The 25,579-nt window shown below is 42.2% G+C and overlaps 2 protein-coding genes across 3 annotated transcripts in view; both read left to right on the top strand.

The window, feature by feature from the left end:
* Positions 1–25,579, top strand: part of TBXAS1 (thromboxane A synthase 1) — a 297,489-nt gene that overhangs the window by 254,093 nt on the left and 17,817 nt on the right. The window lies entirely within an intron of this gene.
* The window catches only part of MYBPC1 (myosin binding protein C1), a 108,578-nt gene continuing 95,500 nt past the window's right edge, over positions 12,502–25,579 (top strand). For both annotated transcript variants that reach the window (XM_083699963.1, XM_083699987.1), the window contains exons 1-3: positions 12,502–12,601; positions 12,981–13,413; positions 14,958–15,034. The gene's annotated coding sequence lies outside the window, so the exon portion shown is untranslated. The remainder of the gene's footprint in view (positions 12,602–12,980; positions 13,414–14,957; positions 15,035–25,579) is intronic.

Consider the following 25,579-nt stretch of genomic DNA (forward strand, 5'->3'; position numbering starts at 1 on the left):
AAAGGGGGAACCTTGATTCAGGAAGGCTCTGCATCCATATCTGAACCTTGCACATATCTTCATAGGAGTTTCCCTTTTGATGATGGAAAGAAATGCTGCCAGATAGAAGTCTGGGAAGGAGGGAAGAGGGATAGTTCTGTGATAGAGCACCACCTTCCCTGCAGAAGGCCCCAGGTTCAATCCTGGCATCTCCTGGTAGGGCTGGGAATAACCCCTACACGAACCCTAAAGAGACGCTTCCTGTCAGTATAGACCAGGGCTGTGTACACACAATACTTTCAACACACATTCAAGACACATTTCCCCTCTCATTTCTGGACCCTGTAGTTTGTACAAAGGCTGGTGGGCTTGGAAGAATTGGGTTGGTGGATGAGTGACTGATTTGCCTTAATGGACATCGCAGGCCATTGCGAGAACATGGTGCTGGCCTAGATGAGCCTTTGGCCTGCTCCAATGGGGCTTTTCTTATGTTACTTCTTAGGCAAGAAGAGGGATATCAGCCTTATTAGCAGGAGCCCTTGTGCCGGACAGGTATGCTTTGATAGGAACAGGTTGTGTGTATGCTGGAATAGCAATGATCATAGAATTATAGAGTTGGAAGGGATTCTGAGGATTATCTAGTTTAACCCCCTGCAATTCTGGAATCTCAACACGTCCTCCATCCAGTTCGAAACCATGCTGGACCCTGCTTAGCTTTGCAAATGGTGCAGCAATAAAATGGCTAGATGGTGACTGGATGGTGACGGTCGCTACTGTGCAGTTCCTACCATGGATGTGAGGATACTACTTGTGTGGCTTTTGCTCCAGCATCTGGACCTTTAGGGCTGATGCTATATAACCAGCTATGCCGACACAGTAGGTTGTGTGAACAAGACTTTATATTACTGCTTTAATGTTGTCAGATGCCACATGGTGGTGCTATATGTCAACCTTGTTTTCAAGCTAAACTGGTTTCATTCGGCACTATAAGGACCAAACTAGAATTGAAAACATGCGGGATTTTGCAAAACGCAGATTGCAACAGCTCAGAGGCAAGTGATAGTTAACAGGGCCAGAGTATGCATGGACCACTTCCTCCTGTGCATCAATCCTGAAGAATTTCCTTCTGAAGCTGGTATTTGCCTTGGAAGGTAATACCCAATTGGTGGCAACGGGGGAGTTCCTAGTAATGCAACTACCCCCTTCAAAGAGAGAATTTCCTCAAGACAGTGGCAGGGAGAAGGAATGCCTGCCCTGATCTCTTTAATTATCACTTTCTGCTAGCTGATGTGATTTGCATTTACAAAAAAAAGACACATTAAATGCAAGCCCCCCCTTTAACATCTGGTTTGGCCCTGAATCTGGCTTCCCTGTCCTTCTCCTTATCTTTCAGCATTATTTCAACTACTGTACATCCGCACAGGGCTGTCAGCGTTTGAACCAGACCCCTCTGCAGCTTTTAACAGCAGTTTCACCTTCAGCAACTAACAGGTGGTAACATTTTTTAAGGAACAAAGAATCTTGTGGCACCTTAAAGAGTAACACATTTATTATGACTTACTGGTAGGTGCCGTGCACTCATTATATCAAATATTTAATATTGAAATGCCCTCCTTTCATGGATATTTTTAAAGCACTAATTGCTGGATTCTGCATACCTTTTAAAAGAACTGATGAAGGTGAGGCCACACACCCTCCCTGCCCCACCAGTTGGCATCCCATTATCCAGATAGCTCGTTCTTGTATAGGTCCAAAGTCCACATTCTAAAAGGAAGACACTCCAATTTTATAGACTCACACAGTATAGACTGGCTAACACAGGATTTAGAAAGTCTTTGGTCCTCCAGATGTTGCTACAACTCCCATCAGCCCGAGATGGGTGGTCAATGGTCAGAGTTGATGAGAATTGTAGTTCACCAACATATGGAGGACTAAACCCATACCTGAGCTACTGCATCTGTATAATGGGAGGACTTCAGACAGATGAGCAGATCCTGTACTTAGCAATATTCCTTTGGCTGGAGATGGGTAATGGTTCACAGGCGCACATTCACATCATGCATTCGAAGCACTATTTAAAGCACATGGCTCCCCTAAAAGAATCATGGCAACCGCAGTTCACCCCTCACAAAGCTACAATTCCTATCATCTTTAACAAAACTGAAGCTCCAAGGATTCTTTGGGGGAAGCCACGTATTTTAAATGTATGGTGTAGATGTGACTGAATCATCAGTCACATGGCAACCTCCTTTGAGTTGTTAGCACCTAGTTTTCATTGGGACTTTAGCACTCAGGGACCGGAGGTTTAGTTTTTCCTTTCCTGAATGGATTCCCACTGAAATTTTCCATACACAATGCAGTTAAGACTTTAAGGGGGAAAGCTCACATGGGCACCAATGGGAGCTTTTTACTAACAGCAACTGCAGCATATGCTGGATGTGGTGCTTTTCATTTAAATTACAACAGGAGAGGGATGAATAAGACCTCCCTTCATGTGCTGTGGTCTTAATAACATCCACCCACATGCCTATGCTTATTATTATTATTTTTTAATCCATACTATTAACCCAACATATAGGCTGACTCTGAAGGAAGAAGAGGGAAAATGCCCATTTTCACAATGAACAACATGGGGCCAATATTTCTCATGAGAGGAAAGAGCTATCTTATTAAGAATGTGTGCATGGAACAACTTCTGTTAATACTGTGGATTAGAAGATGAACCTCAGTGTGACTGGACTGTATTAGCAAGATGCCATCGGCACGCAGACAGAGTGTAAATTGGTGGGTGGAAAAACAGATCCCTTTGGACATTCCAAAGTCACATAATACAAGCCAAGGGCCGAAGACCAATGGAGAAGTAAGAGAAAAAGCAGCTGGCCACAAGTCCCAGAAGAATTGCTGGGAGGAAAAGAATCCCTGGAAACCAGTAGAATTGTTACTTTATCAACCCCTCAGTTTTTGATGTTCCGTGGTGAGTGTGGATCAATAGGTAGCAAAAATGGAATCACACACACACACAGGCATTGGCAGGCATGGGAGAACCCCACAATTTGCAGAAGTGGAACAAATCTTTAGAGGGGAAAAACGGAAGTGGGAGAGGACATAATTCCTAATCCCTATGAGGACTAGGGATGAGGACTAGGGATGTAAGAAGGTGTTGTTTTCCACTGTGCTGTGTATTCCTCACATACAACACCGTTTCTGTCCTGCTGCAGTTCATCTTCCACCAAAGACTACACCATTTGTCTTGCTGTCTGCTGTGGTCAAACTATGTAATTTGTGTAACTAATTACCTTGTCATGATGTTGTTCCACCCTGTTCATTTCAATGCAAAGGAAACACCACACAAATGGAGAGGGGTTGTAATCAGTTATGTATTGTGTGCAGACTGAAAGCAGCAACAATTTCAGTTCCCTTTCCCACTTTTGTTGGAATTCTGTGGCACCCCTAATGGGGGCTGAGCATATTGAATGGCCACAGGATACTGATGAGGGCAGGCAGGATAAAGGGGGAATGGATTTTAGTGGCTTGAAACCTGAACAGAAACACACTACATTGCAACAATTTGTTGCAGGTCCCCTTGAATATTATTTTCAAATGAGTTACAAGGTCTTCATAGCATAAATCCCTGAACTGTGGGTCACAATTTAATGGACTATCCTGGAAAATCAACCTAGCATTGCAATAATCCAAACTATATGTGTTTCTTCATCATCCATTAACAATCTTGAAACTATGAGACTTCTAATATTCCTAAAGTTAGCTACCATATAATTGTTATATATTGTGAAGATTTGATATTTGACTTCAAGTCCTTAAGGGACGCAGGTGGCGCTGTGGGTTAAAGCCTCAGCGCCTAGGACTTGCCGATCGAAAGGTCGGCGGTTCGAATCCCTGCAGCGGGGTGCGCTCCCGCTGCTCGGTCCCAGCGCCTGCCAACCTAGCAGTTCGAAAGCACCTCCGGGTGCAAGTAGATAAATAGGGACCGCTTACCAGCGGGAAGGTAAACGGTGTTTCCGTGTGCGGCTCTGGCTCGCCAGAGCAGCGATGTCACGCTGGCCACGTGACCCGGAAGTGTCTCCGGACAGCGCTGGCCCCTGGCCTCTTGAGTGAGATGGGCGCACAACCCCAGAGTCTGTCAAGACTGGCCCGTACGGGCAGGGGTACCTTTACCTTTACCTTTTACCTTAATTGGACTTCTATAATATACTACTAATCATTATCATTAAGAAAATGTATTTCAGTTCATTTTGTGACCTATTAAATCCTGGGATTGTCGCTTAGAATGATTAGGCTTTATCCCAGCTTAGGTCTGGCTCATATGATAATACAAAACTTATGAGTAGGGATGCTGAGGGCTGCCACATACCTGCTGTCTGTCCATTGTGCCCTCCAGATCTTGTTGGGACCCCAAAACATCTCACTGCTTCGGGATTGGAGTGCACTGGGCAAAGTTACTAAATACATTCCAGAATATTCCCTCTACCAGTGGTGGGAGGGTTGGTGGCAGGGAGACCAGCAGTAGATGGAGATAGAACCAATGACAGGCAGAGCCAACCCTTGATTGGCTGTAAGGAAGATATATATATATATTTGAGTAATATAATAATTTCAATATTTGTTTTTTTATATTTATTAAAGATTTTCTTAGTACAATAGAAAAAACAAACAAAATAACATATAATTTTTCCAATATCCCCATTTTCTTCACTTCTTTGGATTTCCTCACATCTCTCGTTCCTGCGTTCCAAATTTTCGAACTTTACCCAGCAATTTATCACCTTGTTTCAATTCTTATATTATAATTTTCTGATATTGTATCCCTAATTTTAGATAATTTAATCCAAACCTTAAAAGCTTAATTTTATCATAATATTTATCCAAAATTTATCTTTTCTTATATTTTCATTTATCTTCATATTCCTTTTAACTAACTTATTGGTGCCATATTGTTGATAATCTTACATCTTTCTTAACATTCATACAATTTACAATATTTTTGTAAATAGTCCTTAAATTTCTTCCAGTCCTCCTCCACAACTTCTTCTCCCAGGTCTCGGATTCTGCCAGTCATTTCTGCAAGCTGCATATAGTCTATCAGTTGCATCTGCCATTCTTCCAGTGTGGGCAAATCTTGGGTTTTCCAGTATTTAGCGACAAGTATCCTTGCTGCTGTTGTTGCATACATAAAAAATGTTCGGTCCTTCTTTAACACCCTGTAAGGAAGAGATATATAGGTCACCGTAATCAGTTCAATACATTATCACTGTATGATGCATGAATGTAGCTGATTTCCATTATTCCTGTTGGGATGTTGGAAATGTGAATAATAGCTGAACTTACACAGTAAGAGAATGCCTATAGGGCTGATTTACCTCAGTGGCTTGCAAATGATCCACAGAGGCACACAGAGTCCCAGGGGTACTAGCACCTTGTAGGTATGAATGCTACTGCCATATCTGGAATGTGTTGTTTGAACAAGTATTTAGTTCTGGAGGAATAAAAACAAATAATCTCCACTAGCGCCATGCATTCATTATTGCACAGCGGTTTATTTTCAGAGATTTTGCTCTATACATTGAAGTTTGCTCAGTTTCTGAGGTGTTTTCTTCAAACCCTGAACAGTAATTCACCTCATGGCTGTCCTGAAGACTGGTGAGAAAAGCAACACCTAATTAATCAGTGGCAGATGCTGTTATAACGGGAAGTCGGCAAACACCCAACAGTTAAGGTAAACTGTAGTGTAACATTAAGCTTAGCTGACAAATTTCCAAGTCTTCTGATGGTAGGAGCTGAGGAGTGAAGCTACATCAGAGGTAATGTGAAACACTTCTATATGCCTATGACAGAAGGTAATGCTGCTTGATTCAGAACTGGAATGAGATGCATTCTAGAATATTCCCTCTCTCCCTCCCACTCACAAAACTTCCAGTCCAACCAGAAACAAATCACGACTGCTTTGGTTCTAGTGGCAATGGCATCGAAAAAGCTGTTGTTCTCCACCATCACTGTCTGCCGAATGTCACTGCAGAGCTTTTCTGAGTGGCCTGTGGTCTTTTAAAATACGAGACAGTAGGAAATAGCATTTGTATCTGTCACAATTTGGACTCTATATTTAATTCCAATCAGTGGAGGTGTCAGTGGCATTGTCTGATTTTTGTTTGCTGGATGATTTTCAGTTCTTAGGACCTGAGGATGTGGAAAAAGTGTTTGTAGAAGCCCAACCATCCACATGTATGCTTGGACGCACCCCCCCCCCCCCCCGCTCATTGCATCTAGCAAGGAAAGGATAGCTTGGCTGGTCCAGGAGGTGGGGAATACGTCATTAAAAGATGCTATGGTTCTATGCTCCTTAAAGGAGGTGGTAGTGTGATCGCTCCGGAAAAAACATCATTGGATCCAGAAGATCTTAACAAATATAGGCTGGGAAGGGTACACAATACTTCTGCTACTGCATTGAAAGAGGCTGGGCATTATATTAAGTCACCGATACTGGATACTGGTTCTAATTAAGTGTTGACATTTATCTTTAAAGCCTTTCACAGTTTGAGCTCTTGAAGCATTGCCCCTTCTCCCATGTGCCTACCTATCTATGTCTTGAAGCCATTCTCCAAGTGCCCCTTTGAGCAGCAGGTGACCAGATGTGAAGAGGCCTTTTCAGCAATGGCCTCATGGCTGTGAAATGCAGTCCCTTCACCGGGCACCTACACTGATGGATTTCTGGCACAAGGAAAATATCTTTTTCTACTTACCCAGGCCTTTAAACGTATGCAGTAGTTTACCACAACTTTCCCTTTGTGAAGTTGCTTAGTGTTTTTAACTTACTTAATCTGTGGCGACCCTCTGTTCTGTTTTTTTTAAAGTGGTCTTTCTGACGCTATAGTTGTGTTTTTGCTTGCTGCGTTTTATTGTATCTTTATTGTAATTGTGTTTATTTTAACCCATTTTTATCTTTTTAAGCCTATCCAGAAAACCTCAACTATAAGCTGATCTATAAATAGCAGCTTATGCATGAATGCAAAAATAAATACACAAGTCATACTGGCCTTTCAGCTTCTTGTCCACAGAGAGAAATCCTGCCTGTTTAATTTTCCCTGTAATTAGGGTCTGGGGTAAAATACAAGAAGAGGCCTGATGACTCAGGCTAAAAGCCCAGTCTCTAGACCAGTCTCCCTTTCTCAGTGGCCAGTGATGTGCCTCTCAGAAGGCCATAAGTACCGGTACAACAGCACATTCCCCACTTGCAATGCCCAGCGACTGATACTCAGAAACACACCATCTTTGACCTTGTAGGGCGAACACAGCCATCATGGCTAGTTGCCACTGATAGCCTTAGCTTGCATGGATTTGTCTAATCCTTTATAAAAGTTCTCTCTAGCTACGAGCCAAATAACTGTGGCCTGCCTGGGACAATGCTGTGTGACAGAAACATTTACCATACTTATTAGCCACGTGTTGTGGCTGTATTTGGGACAATGCTGTAGCAGCAGGAGGACATGCCATTATTTGCATCACCACTGTTAATTCTGCATTACAGGAGCACGCTGCAAAGTTAAAATATAAAGCCACTGCTTTTGTTGCCACAAGCTCTTGCTCTCCGCTGCTGGATCATGTTTGGTGTTAGCAGCACTCCTGGCTCTCCTCCTCACCCTCATCTGAGGGTTACATACTTCCCTAATGGAGGCAGCTTGTCCCGTCCCAAGTATCTGGTGCCAACATAGCTACAATTCCGGATGAGCTCCGTCTCTCTGGGACACCTGCTGCCGGAGCTCAAAGTGATGACGTCAACAGCTTATTGGTGGGAGCTCAAGCTCTAAAACCCATGTAGCTCTGCTTGGGGAAGAACTATGATTTGGTATTAGAAGGAGGGAATCTCTCCAACTTTGGAATGAGATCGCTCAGATTTTGCAATTTGAAGGTCACAATGGATGAGACATGTATAATTAGAGAAGGGTGATCATTAAGACGATGTTTGTATATTCAGCATATATTGAGGTGGAACTAGAAAACAAAATATCCAATGGATTTGCCAATTAAAACTTTTAGCCTCCTGGGGTCATAATGAAAATGAGGGCATAGAATGAAGGCCTTAGAAAAGGGGGTCTTGTGTGAACCTTATGAACAAGGTTTGAGAATGCATTGATTTATAGATCTATTAGAAATAAATTGATATCTCCATGGTAGAAAATATGGCCAATATCTGTTATACAGAGGAATAACATTTCCCCTGATAATAAAGGATATGACCAGGGATGTACTCATAATGCCTCTGTAGCAAACACTGTCACATCAGCGGAGCTTGTTTACCAACGTGGCACCCTCCAGATGTTTTTAGACTACAACTACAACTCCCTGCTTGTACTGGCTGGGGTTGATGGGAATTGTAGTCTAAAATATCTCCAGGGCACCAGGTTAGGGAAAGCTTGTTTAGAGCCACTTCATATAGTCAGGTTATAAAAACTACTGTGAATACAACATCTTCTAAACATAGAGCTAAATATTTAAACCTCCAGTCTAGTAGAGTGTATTTGGGACTATGCATGTATAGACTTTTTTAAAAAGCTGAAATATCATTAATCAGCTGTTTGAGAGTGAAGGGGAGGGAGAGGGACTGAAACCCAAATAGCTGATCACCCAGATTTTAGCCAGTGTGGTGTGGTGGTTAGAGTCTCAGACTAGGACTTGGGAGACCAGAGTTCAAATTTCCACACAGTTATGAAGCTGGGCCAACCACTCCCTCTCAGCCTAACTTGTGGGGATTAAATGGGGAGGGGGGAAACCATGTATACCACGTTGAGCTCCTTGGAGAAAAAGGTGGGATATAAATTCAATCATTCAATCAATCAATAGATAGATAGGCCGGGGATATGCATGTGGCTGTCTACTTATATGAGTGCATGGTCACTAGATGGATCGAGTGCATGGGCTTATGTATGCTGTATCTGCACTCATTAAAAGGGAATTACTTAAAAGAAAACTAAGGGTGTAGTTGTCTCTCCACCTACCTGGGAGTGAAACCCATATGGAACTCAATGGGACTTTCTTCTGAACAGCCCTGTATAGGATTGCTCTATTAAACAACTTTCCACAATTCATCAAACCTGAGTGAAATTTCTTTAGGGCAGTACATCATGAATGAGTATTTTTAAATCAGCTGTAAATCAAGCTATAAGAACCAAGCTCTTTGAGCAGTGGAACGTGAGACCAGCAATACTTTCTGAAGGCAAAGCTGCCCCCCATTTGTCCAGCCACTTGTGGACCCACATGAGTGATGATAACTGAGGAAAGTTCCTCACATTTCAAAACTCACACAGTGACTATCATGTTCTTCCTCTCGCTATCCTAGCCCCCACCCTTTCTCTCATACTGTGTACATGTGTTTGGAACCTTCAGCAAATGCTGACAGTGAAGGCTTGTTTTTTGTTTTTAAAAAAATCACAATGCAAAACATAGGCCATATCCACACCATACATTTAAAGCATTATTATACCACTTTAACAGTTGTGGCTTCTCCCAAAGAATCCTGGGAACTATGCTAAGGATGCTGAGAGTTGTGAGAAGACCCCAATTCCCCTCACAGAACTACAATTCCCAGAGTTCCCTGGGAAGAGGGATTGATTTTTTTACCACTTTTGAGAATCATTATTTCTGAGAGGGGAATAGGGGGTCTCTGAGTGGCAGGAGCCCCTCAAAGCTTTCTCTTTCCCTGCTGTACTACCTTGGATACATTTATCAGGATAGGGTACTGAGAGTTAGGAGACCTCAATTTCCAGAACCACAATTCCCAGAATCCCTGAGAAGGTGGATTTGATTGTTAAATCACTCAGGGGCCTCCTAACAATTCTCAGCATGCTGTAGTTCCCACAGGGGTGGACTTTGGTGGTATTTCTTATTATGGTGCCCTGTGCAAGGCATTGATGGGCTGAGTCAGTTCAGAGTCAGGGGGTTATTCATCGAGAAGGCTGCTTAGTGAATCAATACACCTGCATGCAGATCCAGCATCTCCAGACAATCAATTTATTTAAAGGCCCTTAACAGTCTTGCTCTCTTTAAGCCCTTTACATCTTACGCTATCATTGATATTAAAATCCTTTAAATATATTCACTAGCTAGATTAGGCTTTGGGGGCTTCTTTTTGAACTATCTCCCCTAGTAGTCTCTTCAATAGCAATTTGATCTGCAGCAATTTGACCAGGTTTAGCTCCATGTTGTGGAAAACATTACCTGCTAATTTCTCCATTCTCTGTTAAAAGAAGAGCGCAACTTGGAAGAGTGCTGATAGCTGCAAATCCTGCTTTTTTGTCCTCCCAGAGGCATTTGGTTGGCTACAGTGGGCATAGGATGCTGGATTAGATGGGCCTTTGGTCTGATCCATCACAGCTCTACTCATGTTCCAAGGGACAGGAATAGGCCAGGCTGGTCTCCCTGTTGCCCACCCCACCCCCATCAGTGTAATTACATAAAACAGAAACAATTTGTGCAATTGCTTGCCTAGTCAAATAATCTAAGAGTCCTGCACTGTATGTTCCAGCTCTCCGTGTTCAATTTATGCTTGCGTTCCCCCCCCAGTTGCTTATTTGGGGGTGTTAAAGAGACTATGGACTGGATCCATGGATATATATTGCCTCTGAACTGAAAATTCCATATAGCCATATTGTGTATTTAAGAAGAGGAGCTGTGTTAAGATTTTTACTGAGGACACCAGAGCCTATATTCTTCAAATATACAGTAATCTGCTCTTTCTGTTATTCCTTAGACAGGTATTTGCCACAATGTCACCTTCACCACCCTGTGCTAGCAATTATTTTAGCTGTTCCTTCTCCATAGCCAAGAGTATGTTTGTGCGTGTCAAGTGCAATGCTTTTATGATCCAAACTGCCCACATGCTGGAGAAGGAACACAACCACCCACAAGATGTCAGATTACATATTGGCTGGGTCTCCTTAAAACATTGTGCACGAAAGACCTTTGAAGCTTTTTTGTTGTTAATCTGCCAGCTATATTCCCATCAAGGGATAGACTGCTGGCTCTAAGGCTGATCTACCTGAGCATCACTTTGTAATCTAGCCTAATACTCTTTGTCTTTGTTCTGGTCAGTTCAGAGCAGAAAGATATTATTGGAACATCTCATATGGTGTGGCTTATTTGGCATAACAGGAGGGGAGATCTCAGTTTCGTAGAATCAAAGAATCTTAGAGTTAGAAGGGACCCTGAGGGTCAACTATTCAAATCCCCTGCAATGCAGGAATCTCAACCAAAGCATCCTTGGCAAATGGCCATTGAATCTCTGCTTAAAAACCTCCAATGAAGCAGAGTCCACCTTCTCCTAAGGAAGTCCATTCCACTGTCAAACAGCTCTTACCATCAGAAAGAAAGGTCTTCCTTACGTTTCGTCAGAATCTCCTTTCTTGTAACTTAAATCCATTGGTTCGAGTCCTAACCTCCGGAGCTGGAGAAAACAAGCTAGCTCCATCCATCACATGCCATCTTTAAACTGCTTTGAGATAGACTTTTTGTTCAATGATAAGAAAGACTTTTTTATGTTGCCACATAAATATTTCCAGAAAGCTTCTGAAACATTGTACTCCAGAACACTATTCAGGATCAGCCCTCCCATTAGGTAAAGTGGAGAAGCTGCCTCAGGCAGAACATACTGCCGAAGTGTTCAAGGAAAAAGCTGTATGTGCCACATGGCCTGACGTCTTTCTCCTAAGCTAGCCTGATGACCTCAGATGTGATGGAGGATGCTGCCCCCATCATCAGTGTTTGAAGTGAGATTTAATTGCCAGTCTGTTTGACTTCTATACATGTAAAGGGTTGGTGGTGCTCCATCTTTTCCCTCACTCCAGGCAACAAAATGTGTTAGGCTGCCCCCATGCCTATTCCAACTCTCTTTCTATTATTTTCTTCTAATATCCAGCTCAAAAAATAATCTATCTGCCAGGGAGAATTCACCAATTTTCCATTCCATCTTACCATTTCTAACAGTCTCTACGAATCAGGCAAGTTACCTAAATGAAGAGAATGGTATATTTCTTTTCATAATGACAGGTTGTCCCCCCCCCCCCCCAGTTTAAAGGCTTCAGATTACTGTCTGTTGAAGACTTCATTTTGATTCCTCTCACTTTCCTCATTACAAAATTCCACCTTCAACTACCAAAGAAAAATACTGACATTGTTCAGTAGCTAGGTCCAAAACCATGACATGGTGATCATATTGGCTAGTGGACAGCAGAAAACGTCACTAAAGGTTTCCCCCCACCCATGAAAAAATGGGGGAGGGGGGCACGTGGTAGAATTTTCTTTTTCCATTCAATTCTTAAGAGCATATCTCTTGCAGCTAAACTAGATTTTATGAAAGACACAGAGCTGAAGAATCATGCCCTCTTCTCTTCCTTGTAGCAACTAACACTAGGAAAATACACCATCTGCCATGATGTCACTGTGCTCCTCATTGCCCTACCCTCAGAAGCTAACAGCACATAATATGTGAGGTGCAGGCAGGATGATGCCCAGTGCGATGACACCATGGCATTCACTGCATTTACCTAGAAGTTAGAAGGGGCAGGGGGAACAATACCATGGCTGCATACCCCCATATATTTAAAGCTCATTTACAGTAAAAGGTAAAGGTAAAGGTACCCCTGCCCGTACAGGCCAGTCTTGCCAGACTCTGGGGTTGTGCGCCCATCTCACTTAAGAGGCCAGGGGCCAGCGCTGTCCGGAGACACTTCCGGGTCACGTGGCCAGCGTGACATCGCTGCTCTGGCGAGCCAGAGCCGCACACGGAAACGCCGTTTACCTTCCCGCTGGTAAGCGGTCCCTATTTATCTACTTGCACCCGGAGGTGCTTTCGAACTGCTAGGTTGGCAGGCGCTGGGACCGAGCAGCGGGAGCGCACCCCGCCGCAGGGATTCGAACCGCCGACCTTTCGATCGGCAAGTCCTAGGTGCTGAGGCTTTAACCCACAGCGCCACCTGCGTCCCACTCATTTACAGTACATCACCTCAAAAAACAATACTGAGAATTGTAGTTTGTTAAGGGTGCTGTGAAATGTAGCTTTGCAAGGAGCAAACTGCAGCTCTCGGGTTTCTTTGGGGTAAATGTGCTTTAAATGTATGAAGTGTATGCAGCCATGGAATTGTGACAGCTCCATATCTGTTGTAATATCCCCATGTTGTAAAGTCAGTGATTAGGTGAAACCTTGCTATTTGTCTCTCTCCCACCCCAACCCCATCCATGCCCTAGTTTACATAGCTTTTTTCCATGAAACATATAGTTGTTCTGCCTTGTACTTCTTACAGTGAACAAGATCGTTCTGCTTAAGGTTTGCTGACAGATTGGCAGGAGCCTATAAATCTGATCCAATGTTTGAAGCCTACGGACCAGCGTCTAAGGTTTCTGTGACCGAGCCAGGAGACCCTGGCAGCAGTTAAGTGTCAGGGTCCTTGAGAGACTTTTTTGGAGTTGGCAGCAGAGAAGCATACATCTTTGCTTTCTCTTGCTCTAAGACAATCTTGTCTGTCCAATAAACTGCTGGGCATAGGATGTATGCTTAGTGCATGATGTATAGGCCCAGGTCAGCTTAAGGCTGCATACACACTATAATATGTCACTATGAGGTGATTGGCAGGTGGTTGCCCACTTACTTGTCAGATTTAGCCTGCCAGGGGTGAGGGAGATAAAAGTTGTCTCCCTTTAGCCAGAAAATATTTCTTATCCCTACTGCACTAGACCTTTTAAGTATATGTTTCCTCCCTCAAACAATTCTGGGTACTTTTGTTTACCCCTCAGAGTTTTACATTCCCAGACACCCTTAATAAACTACACTGCCCAGAACTCTTTGCTGAGGGAAAATAAGCTTCAAATGGACTTTAAAGTTGTATAGTGTGTTCACAGTCTTTTCCCTTGTCAGCAAATATTCCCTCAATAATGCACAATGCATGAAAGACTGTTAGCTGTTCCTGCTCAGTTCCTGTTTGCAATGGTTCAGTCTCTGACATTGAACACACCCTTAAACATGCCCACATTTCCTTGGGTGCCAGGATTGGACCCTACCTTCTGTTCTGAACAGGAGAGAGGAACACAGAGTGTCTCTCTGTGAGTGAGCATAGTAGTAGCTGAGTAATTCAACTTTTTTCTACTTGATGGGGGCAAGTCTGCACCATTTGTGCTTCTCTCTCTCTTTTTGCTGTTTGGATGTGGCAGCCATTTTGTGTTTTGCCACACCAACCATGACAGCCATTTCATACCCTCCAATATTTCTCCGATGAAAATAGGGACATCCTAAGGAAAAGTGGGACGTTCTGGGATCAAATCAGAAACAGGGAAGGCTTCTCTAAGTTAGGGACATCTCTGGAAAATAGGGACACTTGAAGGGCCTGCCATTTTGTGGGTATGTAGCATGAGGAGAACAGTTGGAATGAATTGACCAGGATGTTTTCTTAGTAGTTCCACCCAATTTGGTGTCAGACTTATTTATTTCAAAGCTGAGGTAAACCTTTGGGGAGGAGAACGGCAGTAACTGCCGTTTTGTCCTCTTCAGAAAGCCCAGTTCTGAGGTGTTTTTGAGTTTGGGAAATTCAGAATGGCTGCCACTCTTTACAGAATATGTGGCTCATGCCAGGAGCAACTAATTTTCTTCCAAAGATGTAAAGCTAAATACCACTGAAGAAAAAAGCATTGACCAAAGCAGACATGTTAAAAAATACTGTGTCATGGACCACTGTTCCCTGCAACCCGGTTTTTTAAACCTAAACTAGTAGGAAAGCATTTGTTTGGATTTTTTTTAAAAAAATAAGAGAGTCTTGTAAAAAAAAAACAACTGTTAAAAAACCATCAAAAAACTAAGATGCATTGTTTGAAAGTAGAAGTAAAGGTTTGAGAGCTCTCCCAGACCAGTTGGGGGGGGGGGCGCAGAGGAGAAGCAAATGCGAGCTTAAAACTGCAGTCTTATGCATGTCAATTTCTTACAGATGCAAAACGGGTATTATGTGGCACCTGTAACACTGCCAGTTACTGCAACCAAAACAGTTCAGAAAGCAGATATGGGGTAAGGCAAACTGATCCCAAGTTGAACTCAGGTGTTATATGCTGACAAGGTCTCACCTCCAACAAAATTTTGTGGAAGTTAACTCCGCTGTTTGAATATGCACTGTGTGCCTCACTTGCTTTTGTCAACTCTGAATCGCCCACAAATCTGACTTACTGGAGTGAGAAAATTTTCTCTTCCTCCACTCTCACCATAGCATGCATAATACTGTATACCAGTTACACAGTCCTCTTCATGCAGAATTTGTTTCATCTTAAGGACCTGATTCTGGTTTTTGTGTGTGTGTTTTCACCCAGTTCTACTATGTACAGTATCTCACTAAATAGAAACTCCATTTGAGAGACCCAGTTCTGTGACACATGTCAAACAGGAAACCTCTGAGGCCTATCAGATAACAAGTTATGGGAATCCTATGCTAACTATGGCTTCCTCTACTCCTGCGGGATCTTCTGAAAGGTTTGCTATTACATACAGGACCTTGACAATCCCAGCAGCAGTATTTTAAGCTATTTTAGGCATAGCCATTCGCACAATAGTTTTGTATGGAGGAATTGTGACTATTTCCCACTGGGATATGGTTTGATAGTGGATATTTGTTGGCATAAGTTTAAACAATAAAATCATACCCAGCCATCCAAATGCATTAATAATCCAAACACATACAATATATAAAAGACTAGATAGCCACCACTGAGTAAATCAGGCAACTTTAGATTTAGCTTCAAAAATCTGGGCTAAATACCCAGAAACAATCTTGGTAGTTTTGGGAGTATCATCCCGCAACAAATACTGGTTTACAGACTCTTTGTAAATCAATATTTTAAGCTGTGAGGGAGTCACTAGGAAATCTCTGTGAAGGGTGTTGAGAAGAGTGCAATCCAAAATTATGTGATAATAATATATAATAATAATAATAATTTATTATTTAACCCCGCCCATCTGGCTGGGCTTCCCCAGCCACTCTGTCTCCACCCCCATCGTTCTACCCGGACACTGAGGTCCAGCACTGAGGGCCTTCTGGCTGTTCCCTCGCTGCAAGAAGCCAAGTTACAGGGAACCAGGCAGAGGGCCTTCTCGGTAGTGGTGCCCTCCCTATGGAACACCCTCCCACCAGATGTCAAAGGGAACAACAACTACCAGACTTTTAGAGGACATCTGAAGGCAGCCCAGTTTAGGGAAGCTTTTAATGTTTGATGTATTATAGTAGTTTAATATTTTTTTGGAAGCCACCCAGAGTGGCTGGGGAAGCCCGGCCAGATGGGCCGGGTATAAATAATAAATTATTATTATTATTATTATTATTATTATTATTATTATTATTAAAGTCATTAGGCATTATTCCATGGTGGGGCTGCGATGCTAAGTAAGCAGATGAACTTACAAAAAGCTGGAAGGGGTAGAGCTTTTGGATTTCATGGTCTAGCAGTCTCTGCTTGATGAGAGAGAATATATGTGAATCCCTGTTTGCCTGAGTTTGAGGATAAAATCAGAAACCCATGTAAAATTATGGGTATTTGAAAGTCATAATCCGGTTCCTAGATTCTAAGAGATCCTGACCTAACTCTGCACATATAGCCAGATAGGAGACACATTTTGGTGCTCCTAGAATTTTTGGCTTTGAATTCGAAATGCAATCAATCCTGTAAATAAGTGTTCCCATTGAACTGCTTCCATTATTATTGCTTAATTTTACTATTCAGTGCTGTAAAAGAAAATCTACAGGATGGACTGCGAGCAGATGTAACCAATGTATTAATGGAAGTTATAGTGAAATTCATAGGAGTCAACAGAGAAGGGCTGACCATAAGATTTGAGTAGGTTCATATGGGGTGGTTATTCAGTTCCAATCCCCATCATGACCAACAGTCAAGAATGATGGGAGTTGTAGCCCAACAACATATGGAGGGTGAAGGTTCACCACCCCTTGCTTAGGTCATGTATTCTACACCTACTGCTCCTCACTACTCTTGGAATTGCCCTTTGCTCAGTTTAACCTCTCTGAAAGATTTTATAGGGAATCTTACATTTGTCAGAAATTAGCACTTTTATTTACTGAATCATTCTAAAGCACATAATTAAGGAGGCAGCAGGCAGGAATCTTCAAAGTTCCCTTAGTATATTGCATTTTGCAGGCATCCACTTAAAAGTACCTTTAGAGAAAATGGTGAGCCCACCTTTATTTAGGTACAGTCCAACGAGAGGTTGCTATTTTGGGGGATGCAGTCACTTGGGATTCTTAGACAGTGAGTTAGTTTCACTCTGTATCTTGTGACCCTGAAGCTGGAGTGAGGAGTTTGCTGTCACAATTTCCTTAAAATCAGCAGGAAGGGGAACAGCTGGTTTCCTTTTAGTACTCTTTTTTTTTGTGACACAACATAGACGCCACCTTGCTCACTAAGCATGTCACAAAGTTTGTGCATGTATGTGTGCGCGCGTAGAAATATACTCTGCTGAAAACCTTAACTGGTAATGTGCAGCAGGTGAACACAATCTCCATCCCCTCTCTGTTGTGTACAACAACATGCAAAACGCAACCTGGAACACAGCAGGGGCAGGGGGTGGAATGCCCTTGTTGCATTTTAAGCTGCAAATTAGTTCATAGCCTAAATGTTTTGCCTGTTGTTTAAGAGGAGTTCTGAGCCTTGCCAATTTTTATTCTATGCAATGGATGTTTTGTGTTGCCTTATAACAGTCGTTTAAATTTCTAAAAGTGCCCCTGGGGCCAAAAACACTGGGGACCCCTGCACTGAGACAGCACAATCAAGAATCAAAGGTTAACAGGCCACAAGCCTATAGAGCCACATCCTATGTGACTGACTGACTACACAACTCATTTATATGCTGTGTTAATGTATCCTGAGCATATTCAAAGCTGCTAATTAAGTCATTTATTTATTTAAAATATTTTATACCCTGGCCTAAACTTCCATGGCACCCAACAGATCACCCCAATTAAAACAACTCGAATTAAAAATTAGAATCCTCTGAAATTCTGTAGGCTGGGTTTTAGGTGATTCTGGAGGCAAGCGTATTAAGTTAGGTGCAAAAAATGGGTGTGGACTACCTTGTTTTTAATTGAGTCTCAGAGAAAACCCATACTTTTAGGGGAAAACCCCAACCACAATTCCTGTTGGTTGGTCCACACCCATTGCTAAGCTATAGCTGATTAATGCATTGCACCAACTACTTATACCAAATAAGTAGAAGCCCACTACAGTTCATATATCAAACACTGACAACAGCCTGTATTGCTGCAGAGTAACCAGAGATGATGTAGCTGTCATGGAATCATATATCTTTGGTCAAACATAGGGAGACATATTAATTTACAACTTAAAGCTTGGGGTCGGGACAGTCCATACCCTCCATACATCTCAGCCAAGCACACTCTGCTCCTTTGGCACACTTTTTGTGGGTGCTGAGATTAGGATTCTGCCATGTTCTCACAGCTGCTATGACAATATTGACTATTAGTATATTTTAGCAGCTGGCATGTGATGCAAATCAGCTTCTCACATATCTGCCACACATTAGTTATGTGCTCTGAGTCGGCAGTACTTTGGGGAGCACATTCAGCACTCATCTGCTAACTTGCAGAATGGTGATTTAAAGGTTTTTGGATCCTCTTACATAAATGAGACTGAGAAGTCAGACCACTGGTCCGTCTAGCTTAGTACTGTCTACACTGATGAACAGTGACTGTCCAGAGTTTCAGCAGAATAATTTCCCATTCCTATCTGGGGGTGCCATGGAATAAACCTGAGACCTTCTGCATCTGAAGCAGATGTTCTATCACTGAACTACAGCCCTTCAGAGGATTTTCCCTGTTAGTATGGTTTTCATTATTTGTACACAGGCATATACAATACAAAATGCACATCCTCTACACCCTAAATCTAATATCAATGGGCCTGTATTAGAAATAGGCCTATATGCATGCAATTCTATACTGAATCCATTACTCCATCTGCGCTATACATTGAAAGCAGAAGCATATCACTTTAAGCAGCTATTGTTTTCCCCACTTCCCCAGAATCCTGTCCGGGCCTAATGGGAGTTGGAGTCCAACAACATTTGAGTGCCACAGATTTCCAGCCCTGCCCTGAAGGCAAGCTCAATACCTTTTCTTTTTAATAAAAGATGGACATTATTATTCTGATTTCTCATTCTGGTAACAAAGTCATTGGGGAGGAATTGGAAAAGCAAATATTTAATAGAATTTTCTGGCCACAAACCGTATTCTTTCACTCAATCTGTGATTTCTTTTGTTAGCATCCTAGGAGTATGGTGGGGGGCATGTGCTTTTGGCCAAGAATATCACTGCAGAGTTCAACATAAATAGAGAGATGTTTTTAAAAGCCTATCAGTTTTCCACAATGTCAGGCAAAGCACTTAGCTAAGTTATGTGTGCCAATATCATCTTTCCCATGGCTGGCTTGGCATTAAACATTAGGAATAAAGGATAATTTTAGCAAATGTCACATAATTTAGAGGAACATCCCTTGACCCACGAGCCCAGGATTATGCTATTCTATCACTCTCTAACTTGGCAGGATCTACAATGAGGTTTTCAGAAGAGGTGGACAGTAATTGACTACTGATGCCCAAAGTTTTAAGAAATCAGGACAGAGTAGGTTTTTTGATTTAGACTGAAAGAACAAACATGATAGTCCTAGCTGGGGAGGGTGGGGATTTTGGTTTTCTTTAGTAAAAGATCCACTGATTTCATCAGGGCCACAATCCACTGAGAAGTTCTCTCATTCATTTCAACTGGATCTTGAGCAGCAGAACTTCATAGGAACCTGCTTTATACTGAGTCAGACCATTAGGTCATCCAGCAGAATATTGTCTACATTGACTGGCGGTGACTCTCCGGGACTTCAGACAGGAGTCTCTACCAGCCCTATCTGGAAATGCCAGGAATTGAACCTGCGACCTTCTGAATGTAAGGTGGATGCTCTACCTACTGAGCTATGGTCCTTCCCAATGAATTAAGCTCTGGATCCACCAAGAACATGTGTGACTTTCCAGAAACCAGGGCATGCATCAAATAGATGTAAAATTTCTATACTTTCCTGTTGTTTCTCAGGGACTCATTCTGATTCTATTTCTAACAACACTGAGTTCATGATTAAAGGGACAGATTATGCTTCTTAAAAAAAACGAGTTTTGTTATGTGGTTAAAATTGTTTTACTATATTTATTGCTATGCAATGTAACTATAAACACACACACACACAGTTATGTTGCATTGCAATAAATATATTAAAACAATTTCGTTCACAATACAAAAGACATGAAAAAGCATAATCTTTCTAATAGTAAGCACAGCACCACCATTCTGGCAGAAATGGAACTCAAATGACCCCCCCCCCCCCGGAAAGCAAGTGGGAAGTATCAGCATACTTAGGGAAATCCCAAGATTTAGAGAAGTACAAGAAATCTAAAAACAGCAACACCAAAAGGGGCATCTCCCACCTCAAAATTGCCCCCAAAGTGCTTGGTGGTCACCAAGAGATGCTTGATGTTGATGCCAATTCGAAAAGAAAATATTCCTGCATGTGACACTGGCCATTGAGATATTCCAAGAAAGTATTCCTTACCATCCTGCTGCCAGAGAACTCTATGCTTGGTGGTGATGTATGAGTGGATATTTTCTGTAGTGCCACCCTAATTATGGGATACCGTCTCGCACCCAAATTCTGGGATACCCTCTCTCACAGAAGTTCACTTGATATCCACACTAGTGGCATTCAGACGCCAGGTAGAAATCTAACCATTTATTCTGGTTTTCGGCCTGTTATTTTATATTTTTGGTATGTGTTTTTAAAACTGTGTTTTCTCTTTAAACTGAGATATCGTGTTTTTTAAAAAATTAATTTTATTATGGCCCATCCAGCGATCCAAGTATATAGGGTGGGCTACAAATAGCCTCTATCTATCTATCTATCTATCTATCTATCTATCTATCTATCTCTATCTAATCTATTGACATACAGGCTTTCCCAGGGCAAATATATCCATACCAAATTGCCAAGTCCTGCCCTGATGGCACCACTGGTAATACGTTCTTAATTAAATGACTTCCTGACCCATTGCAAGGGATGGTGATGGCCCAAGGAAGATGGAGACCAGTAGAGCCTGGGTTTTGGAATGGGCAGGAAGCTTAGGCAAGACAAGGTCAGGACCTTGGATAAGAACCAAGGTGCTGGTTCAGGACCATGGTTAGCAGTTCTGCAGCTGATAAGTAGTCAGGATGAAAGCCCTGCCTCCCAAATACTGTACTGCTCCTGGCCAGTTGCTCCTGGCTGGTGCCTTTTTTGTAGCTGTTGGCTTCTTTTAGGCAATGGGTTTTCAAGCTGCAGGGGCTTTTGCAGGAAAGGTTCCACAGGTATTTCCTGAGCTGCCTAAGGGTTTATGGTCTAGTCATGAGAGTCCAGTGGCAGAGATGTTTCTTCAGATTTCAGGGAATGAAATACAGGCTCGAGTGATAGCAGAACAACATTGGTAAAACTGGAGTGAATCCCTCTCCCCTTCTGGGAAACTTTTGTAAGATCACTGTTTCTTAGGATTCTTGGTCCTATGTCATAACAACTGGGAACAGGGAACTTCTTCACCCTCTTTTTTTTAGTTCATGTGCCAGATGTTCAGGAATACAACTCCAGATCAGCTGGTTCAGATATACCAATTGGAAAGCACTACCGAAAACTTTGTGCAGTTGCCTGCAGATGGCACCCAGTCTCCCCTGTTTATCCAGCTGATACTCTTAAAATAATACTGCTGCAGCAACTCCAAATGGATTGTTGAGCTTATCATAACAAACCAATGACCACACCATGCACAAATGCCACCCAGCCTCATTTGGGCTTATCGTGGGCTTGTATTGTTATGGTTCCAGACTGCTAATACCCTTAAGCCTCAGGCTCTAACTTGAGCAGGATGGGTTTATTTTGGGAAGAAGAATCTTTCCCATAGATGAGTGCCTATAATTCCAACAAAAGTCCTTTTTAAAAAAGCAGATATACTGTACTGAATTGTTTAGTTTAAAATTAAAAGAGTGTCACTCCCATGACTTACAAAAGAAGACATTGTAAAATCACTTGTCAGCAGTGAGAAAGATTGCAGCATCACCCAGATATAGGATGGCCAGGGTAAAAAAAAGAGAGAGAGAACAGGGCTCCTGTATCTTTAATAATTGTGTTGAAGAGAGAATGTCCTGCATGACAAGCTATGCCAGCTGAAATTCCCTCTTCTACACAACTCTTAAAGGTGCAGCAGCTCTGAACTCATTTCATCTGGTCACCCTACTGTCAACAAAATTCCGGCTGCGTATGTCATTCTGCTATGCCCGTAGAATTGCTGCCCTAGATGTATGGACAAATTAACTGTTCTCTCACCCCCATGAAGTAGAACGTCAACCCACTTCTTTTCAGGCAAACCTATAACTATCGAAGGCAGACCTAGTTAAGTTTGGTATAACCCTCCCACTTTCCTTTTCCTCCTGTTTTCATTATTCCCATGGTGACCATGAGAAGGGCCATAGCTCAGTGGAAGGACGCCTGTTTCTCCTGCTGAAGGTTCAATCCTTAACATCTCCAGGTAAGACTGGAAAAGACCTGTGTCAGCTCCAGCCTTCTAGGACAGTTGGGATTTGTAGTCAAAAATATTGGAAATGTACCAGGTCAATGAAAACTGAGCTAAAAACAGTAACTAAAAAAAATTGCATCCAAATAAAACTGATCAACAGAAGTGTTTTTTTTTTTAAAATAGGGTTCTTGTATAAACTGTCAAGGAATTTGGTCAGCTCTTCCCAACTTGAACAGCTCTGTCTTCCCTGCATGGTCAAAACATTGCCACATTTAAAGTTACAGGGGTGACCAAATATCTCTCATTCCTGCTCAATGCTCTGCCACTCCTTCTAGCTAAACCAGCTGTCAGCCCCTGTGGCGAGTGCTCCCATGTGCAAAGATCCACTGTGAGAAATGAAATCCTAGGACTGTTACAAGACACTCCTTCCTGACATGTGCTACTTGTATAGTAAGTTCACTGTTTGGGTGGCTGTCAGGCAGGAAGTATAACCATTGAATGGTGTTTATCTGCCAAACATATGCCATCCATTAAGTGAGATGATGTCAAGCTTATTTGTACTGAAAGAAAACAAAGATCAAGGTTGTAGTTTTTCCCATCCATAACATTTTGTATCCTTAGTACGTCTTATTTCTATGGTTGCAAATAGGGATGGAATTTTCCAAAAGGCTCACTTTGTGTGGATTTCCCCCCCTAATGTCCATCTTGCTCCTTGATCTCAGTAAGAAGTCATTTATTTTTTACAGGTTTCACCAAAAATAGAAATAATTATATTGCCATTATATTCATCATTATGCACATTATAATATGTACAATGTTATATTTTACCAGGTCTGTGAATGTTTAAGAAAAATTTATTGCTGCTGTTGTTCTTATTGCTGTAATATTACATACATGTTACATGTGTATACACTCCAATATTCCTAAAGCAGCCAGCACATAAATTGATACAACAATACATGTAACTGTATAAAAATACTCATGTCTTAATACTTGCAAAATCATGCTGCAAAAATACAGTTCCACACGAGGCCTGACTTTTATAATATACATTTTCACATAATTTTGTATATGATTAGGTGGGCTTTAAAAATAATATGATATGACAAATATACAAGCACCTCAAGCATAAGCAGATACTCGATGCAGGAGGTTGTCCAGTGCAGGCAAAGGTTGATTGGGTTGCAAGCCCTAAATTCTATGTATAAATCCATTTAAAATGGATTCCTCCTCCATCCCTAGTTGTAAACATTGGCTTAGATCTGAAATGGCTGTTGCACAAGTGGAAAGCACTTCCATCCACACATAGCAAGGACACTGAATTTTGCTAGTACCTCCTTTGCCTTCACAGAATATGCTGTTGAGGACTGGGGGGCACAGCAAGGAGTGTTGTCCCCAGCACCTGCGATTGTCATGGATTGGATGGGTGCAGAGGAGTGGTAGGAGTCCCCAAGGAAGCCCCCAATCTCAGAGTCTTTCAGGATTACAAGCCAGAAAATTAATGAAAAAGAACTAGGTTTATATTTTTTTTTAATTTTGTGGTTTTTAACTCTCTTCAAGGTGTTATTTTTTAAAAAGTGCATCCGGTGCAATCCTATGTATATTTGCTCTGTGGTAAGTCATACAGCAGTGGGGCTTACTCCCAAGTAAATGGCATAAGATTGCAATGTTTGTACCCCCCCACCCTTTTTGTAAGAACATATTCAAAGGCTAAAGGCTAAAGTACTGTGGTTTCAAAAGAAAGCTACGCAGGCCAGCATACTAATTGGGGTGGATGAAGTGCGGCTTAGGGTTTGCTATAAATTTAGCAACCAACCTAACAGGATTGGGCCATAAGTAACTTAGCTCACAGCTTAGTTAGCAGCCATTTTGTAATAAAAGCGTGCTCAATAGCTGAAAAGAAGTGTGCAGAGTTTCAAAAGAATATCCACAGAGGCCAGAAATATCAAAAGATTAATTGGGGCAGAGTCCATATCTGGTAGCTTAGGAAAGCCAATGTTCGGTCAATGAGGTGCCAGAGAAGGGATCTTATGATGGGATAGAAGACCCTAAAGGGGATAAAGAAGGGTTGCTTATGAACCTGTTCTCTTTATATTACAAGGGTAAAATGCAAGGTCACATGCTAAATTAGGGAAGGAATCGTATCAAGTTGGATACTTTTGATCCACAGAATGTCTAGCATGTTGCATGGATTTGCCTGCACATGAAAACCAGAGACTTGGGGAATTAAAGCATGTTAATTACACTTACTAATTGTGGGTGAAGGCAGGCATTGTGTGTGATAATAATAATAATTTATTATTTATACCCCACCCATCTGGTTGGGTTTCCCTAGCCACTCTGGGTAGCTTTCAACAGAACAAAACAGAATAAAATTTCAAACATTAAAAATTTCCCTAAACAGGGCTGCCTTCAGATGTCTTCTTAAAGTCGGATAGTTGTTTATTTCTTTGACATCTGATGGGAGGGCGTTCCACAGGGAGGGTACCACTACTGAGAAGGCCCTCTGCCTGGTTCCCTATAACCTTATGTCTTGCAGTGAGGGAACTGCCAGAAGGCCCTCGGCACTGGACCTCATTGTCCAGGCTGAACGATGGGGGTGAAGACGCTCCTTCAGGTATACTGGGCCGAGGCTGTTTAGGGCTTTAAAGGTCAGTGTGACTGGAAATGGCTTGAGCACACATTTTATTGCCTCAAAAGACACATCTTAGAATGGATGCTTAAATTGCTTCCACCACACTTAAAATATTAGCCCACTTCGCACATGCATTGAGCCACTGTGGTGTAGTGGTTAGTGTCAGACTAGGACCTGGGAGACCAGAATTCAGTTCCCTACTCAGCCATGAAGCTCACTGGGTGTGCTTTGGCCAGTCACTGCCTCTCAGCCTAATCTACCTGACAGGATTGTTTTGAGGATTAAATGAGGAGAGGGAGAACCATGTGAGCCATCTTGAGCTC

The sequence above is a fragment of the Podarcis gaigeae genome, assembly GCF_964106915.1.
Source record: "Podarcis gaigeae genome assembly, chromosome: 10".
Taxonomy (NCBI): domain Eukaryota; kingdom Metazoa; phylum Chordata; class Lepidosauria; order Squamata; family Lacertidae; genus Podarcis; species Podarcis gaigeae.